The following is a 6,000-nucleotide window of genomic DNA, read 5'->3' on the forward strand; positions in this document are numbered from 1 at the left end:
AACCAGTCCAATGAGATGAACCAGGTACCTCAGTTGGAAATTCAGAAATCACCCATCTTCTGCATCGATCATGCTGGAAGCTGAAGACCGGAGCTGTTCCATTTTCAATATTGAATTTTTAAAAAAGCTTTTTTGCCATTTTTAGAGATGGTCATATGAACTTTCACTTTTGATTGACTACTGTGATGAATTATTTTAATGGATTTCCTTATACTGAATCATTTTGCATTTCAAGAATAAACTGTATTTGATCATGATATAATTTCTTTCAATATGACATTCTATTTTTAATATTTTACATATAACTTTTATATCTTTTTTAGGTGAGAATGATATATAGCTTTTTAAAATGTAATCTTTATGTGGATTTTGTCTTTTATATTTTATATAAAAATTTGAATAATTTTCCTTTCTTTTCTATGATTCAGAACAACTTAAGTATCAGTTGGGCCATCTGATTTTTATCTGTTTGGTAGTAATGCACTATAAAATCATCTGGGCCTGAGGCTGTTGTGAAGAATAAATTTTGAAAACTCTCTTAGCTTCTTGTGTGATAATTAACTTCTTAGAACTTTCTGTCTCAACTTTTTATTTTGACCAAAGTTACCCATTTCATCAAGGTTTTAAAATACAGTCATGAAATTACATACATCCCCATATGAATTACAGGGATGCATTTTAAGAATTATGTTGTTAGGTTATTTCATTATTGTGCAACATCATACAATGTAATTATACAAACTTAGATGTATAGCCTATTGCACACTAGGTTATATGATATAGCCTATTGCTCCTAGGCTACAGACCTGTATGCATCTTATGCTACTGAATATTATAGGCAATCATAACACAATGGTAAGTATTTATATATTTAAACATGGAAAAGGTACAGTAAAATTGGATATTATATTCCTATAGGACCACTGTCATATTTGTGAAACATTATGTAGCATATGACTGTATTTGCATAGAATTGTTCCAATTTAATTATATAGATTAAAAAAATCTTGATGGTTATTTTTTCTTTGTCATATTCATTTTGTGTATTTTTACTTTCTACCTGTTTACTAAAGACATAAGTTAACTAGAGGTTTGTCCATTTTACTAATATTTTTTAAAGGACAAGATTGTTTCCCTTCCTTTCTTCCTTCCTTCCCTTTTCTTCCCTCCTCTTCTCCCTCCCTCCCTTCCGTCCATCTGTCCTTTTCTCCGTCCTTTTTTCCTTCCTTTTTTCCTTGTTCCTTCCTTTTTTCCTTGTTCCTTCCTTTTTTACTTCCTTCCTTTTTTCCTTCCTTCCTTCCTTCCTATACTTTAAGTTCTGGGGTACATTTGCAGAACGTGCAGGTTTGTTACAAAGGTATACATGTGCCATGGTGGTTTGCTGCTCCCATAAACCCGTCATCTACATTAGGTATTTATCCTAATGCTATCCATCCCCTAGCCCCCTGCCCCCTGCCCCCCTGACAGGCCCCAGTGTGTGATGTTCCCCTCCCTGTGTTCATGTGTTCTCATTGATCAACTCCCACTTATGAGTGAGAACATGCAGTGTTTGGTTTTCTTTTCTTTCTCTCTCTCCTTTCTTTCTTTTCCTCTCCTTTCTTTTTCTTTCTTTCTTTCTTTTCTTTCTTTCTCTTTCCTTTATTTCTTTCTCTCCCTTCCCCCATTCCCTCCCTCCCTCCTTCTTTCTTTCTCCCTTCTCCCTCCCTCCCTTCCTTCCTTCTTCTCTTTCTTCCTTCCTTCCTTCTTCCCTTCCTTCATTCCTTCCTCTTTCTCTCTCTCTTTTCTCTCTTTCTCCAGTCTTTCTATCCTTCTTAGTGCTATGTTTCTTTTTTTACTATTTTCTCATTTATTTTTGCTTTTATCTTTAGTAATTCTACTTTACTTCAATATTCTTTGTAATTTTCACCACTTTTGGAGTGGGGTCTGTTTTCACTTTTATTGATATAAAAAATGAAATTTATAAATTTTTATTTAAGCATTTACTTTAGCTGTATCCCCTAGATACAATATATTGTATTTTATTCTTCATTGCTTTCAGAAATTCTGCAATTACTTTTTATATTTACTCCTTGACACAAGATTTGAGTGAAGCTTTCTTTTTTTTAATAATTCCAGGTGGAAGGACTTCTAAAAGATTTTATTATTAATTTCTAGTTTTATTGCTCTGTGGTCAGAATATACTATTTTTATTTTTTATTTATTGCATTCTGGTCGGAATATACCATTTGTATTTTTTATGTTTTGGAATTCATTGTTTCTTTTAACTTCTCTGTGGCCTAATATATTGTTAATTTTATAAATGTTCCATGTGTACTCTGAAAGAAAGTACACCTCTATTATTGGAAAACAGTTTCCAAACATATCAATAAGATCTACATTGTTGCAGATAAATCTTATTCTACAATATAGAATATTGTTTAGATATTGCATATTATTACTAATCACTTTATCTACTTGATGTATCTGGTTTTGTAAGAAGCCAATATAAGAATAATTTTCTTTTATTAGGTGAGTTAAGTTCACTTGCATTTATTGACATTATGGATGTATTTGATACTGTTTTATGTTGGATTTACTTTAAATTCATGTTTTTCATTAACCTTTTTTGTTTTATTTGAAATTTATTTTTTGTTAAAAGAGACACATTTTTACTTTTGCATAATACTGTTACTGACCTCTTATTTAGATATAACCCAATGATGTCCCACTATGACCAACACTGAGGTTAAGATCTCTTTCTTCTTTTCTTTACTGCCTCTCCCTTATAATCCAATTTTATATTCTAGTATTATCTTAATGTTACTTTTTATAGTCTTAAGTATTCTAACCTTTTACTGTTTGATTTGTCAGCTTTAAGACACACACACACACACACGCACACTCACACACACACACGCACACCAGTTAATACCTGTATAATAATCAGAAGGCTTACTTTCCATTTACCCTTAATTTTCTCAGTTTTGTCATTTTTAGTTTTTCATAATCTTAGAGCATATACCATTTCAAACTATTGTAATACACATACCTCTATCCTTTAGTCTTATTTATATAGATAATTATATTTAATGCTTACTCCTCAAACATTATGTTAAAATTTTTTCAATTATTTTGTGGCTGTCTGAAGCTTATTCTTAGCAAATTCCTCAAGATAGGCTCATACAAACAATATGCCCTAAGCTCTCCCATGTTTATGACCTCTATGTTGAAGGAATTTGGGATGGAATTTCAACCCTAGTTTGCATTTTCATTCTTTGACTATTTTAAATGTGCCACATTGTTTCCTAGCATGAAATATTGCTGTTAAGATGTTTAATCTAACTTGATGATCTTTCCCTATAAATGACTTAGACTTTCCCTCCCAAGATACTAAAAAGGTTCTTTTTTATATTTAAAGGCCAATATTTTCACTAGCAAATGACTTTGTGCTGACAATTCTGGGTCAATTTACCATGGCAACAGTGTGCTTGTTCAATATATAGATACAAGTTTTCTTTTACTCTAGGGAAAGTTTTTTGAAGTATAGTTTCAAACATTTATCTTTTATACATTTCTTTTTGTTTTTCTTTTTTCTTTTTGGTGGGGAGGACAAATTGGTGTCTGTTGGGCCTTCCTTGCTTATATTCTATGTCACTTTTTCTTGAGCCATTTAAAAAATCTTTGATATTTTGTGACTTATTTATTATTGTTGTTATTATTAATTTATTTTCTTTTGTTCTGTATTTCTCTAAACATACTTTCTTTGATGTTTATTCACTCTTGTATTCCTTTAATTTAATCTTAGGTTCTGAATTTTTTTTTTCTAATTCTTTTCTGAAATGTCAATTCCTGCTTGATGTATTCCTCTTGTCTAGTCATGTGATACCTGAGCTTTTCCAATTTTTTGATTTGTGCCATTGTTTCCAAGCTTCAATACTTCTCAAAATTGTGGTTACCTCATTTTGAAACATTTGGATAAAGTTGTCTGCTTCGTGGTCACATTTTAAGATGTATTTAATTATTTGTCAAAGTGTTATAAGGCTCCTTTTCAACTTCTTTTTTCCATGCAATAATTCAGTATGGGTTATTATTTCGTTGCTGTTATTATACTTGTTTAAATAACTTTAGTGTTCTTAGAGTATTATATTAGAAGGAAATACGTATGGAAGAAGTGAGCTATGTTAATTTTTTTTTCTGGGCTTACAGTTTAAGCATTCCCTCGTATGTGGTTACCATGAAAAACACAAAATATGGCCTCTCTCTGAGCTGAGTTTGTTTGAGAAAAATGTTCTAGCTCCAGCCTTTGTGCTCTGTTCACCTTACATTCTCTGGGGTGTGCTCACCTTTGGAAGCTGCACTTGGCTGTTAAAGTACTTTCTGGGTTTGGGTCCTCTGGGCCTCCTGTATAAACCTTCTCTGTTATTCTCAGTCTTTCTGCTGTCCTCAGTTTGGTTCCTGTTCCCAGTGGCTTTTCTTCAGGGTAGAATCAGTTTATCTGGAAATATTTGCTGAATCATTCTGAGGTTAGAGAACCACACACATCTTGTTTTTCCTGTGTCTGGGGGCAAACTTTATGCTCATTTGCAACCATAGAGCCTCTAGGGATGTTATTTTTGTCACGTTCCTAGATCTATGTGCTAAGGTTTCTCCCAGAGTAGGGTGCTCTCCTTTGCAGGTCAATTTTTGGGGCAATTTTTAAATTTCCCCAATTTGGAGAGTCAGTTGGTAATCTCCTTTTCTTCCGTGCCTTCCTGGCCACACTGCTGAAAATCCCAAGCAGGCTATTGTTGTTGGTAGTTCGGTAGCACTCAACCGGCTCCTGGGCCTGTGAGGGTTTTCTGTCATGAGGTTTTCTTGATAATACCCTCTAGATATTTTCTCCCTTTGCTATCAAGGTTGATCTATTTGGTTTGTTGGTGGTGTTTTTGGGACACTGAAAAACTACACCATCACCATGATCATGTTGTTCTCTTTTGCCTTCTATTAAATGAACTTGCTTCCTACTTTAACAAGAAATTGAAATCATTATATATTTCATCTCTAAACTTTCTTCCTACTTCCCCATATATAAAAATGTACCTATATCCAGATCTATTTTTTTTTTTTTTTGAGACAGAGTCTCACTCTGTCGCCCAGGCTGGAGTGCAGTGGCACAATCTTGGCTCACTGCAAGCTTTGCCTCCCAGGTTCGTGCCATTCTCCTGCCTCAGCCTCCTGAGTAGCTGGGACTACAGGTGCCCACCACCATGCCTGGCAAATTTTTTATTTTTATTTTTATTTTTAGTAGAGATGGGGTTTCACCGTGTTAGCCAGGATGGTCTCGATCTCCTGACCTCATGATCCACCCGCCTCAGCCTCCCAAAGTGCTGGGATTACAGGCGTGAGCCACCGCACCCAGCCCAGATCTATCTTTATTATCTTTTCAGACTGAAGAAAATGGTCTAAGTATAACACGTGGGCAGGCCTGACAATGCTATCTGTAGCTTTGATTATCTCTCTTCTCACTATTTCTGGGAACTTACTCTGTTGAAAATCCCCTGTTCTCTCCTTTATATGCAGCCTCTCTTTTTCCTAAATCCTCCTCCTTAGCCCATAAACATGATCATCTTAAAAAAATCTTTCTTTGACACTATCCCTTCAAGACACCATCTAGTATCTCTTTTTACCTAAACGTTGATGAGTCAGTCTTTATTTCTCACCTCCCAATTACTGTAACTCACTGCAAACTGCCTCTCATTCTCTCCATTAAAAAAAAAAAATCAAACTTGTTATAGTCATCAAGAAATTACTACTTGCAGATTCAGTGGACACCTCCAGATTTATCATATTTGACCTCACTGTTATAGAGTGTTATATATTGCCCTCCTGTACTCTTCTGTGTTGCCCGTAAATTCTCTCTGACCATTCCTTTTCATTTCTCTGGTTCCATGTCTTCCACTAATACTTTAATATTCCTGCTTTTTAGAGCTTCCTTCCTAGCTTACTTGTTTTGTAATTCTACATTTTTTTCTCATTTACTCT

Source organism: Pan paniscus, chromosome 9 (genome assembly GCF_029289425.2).
Source record: "Pan paniscus chromosome 9, NHGRI_mPanPan1-v2.0_pri, whole genome shotgun sequence".
Lineage (NCBI taxonomy): Eukaryota > Metazoa > Chordata > Mammalia > Primates > Hominidae > Pan > Pan paniscus.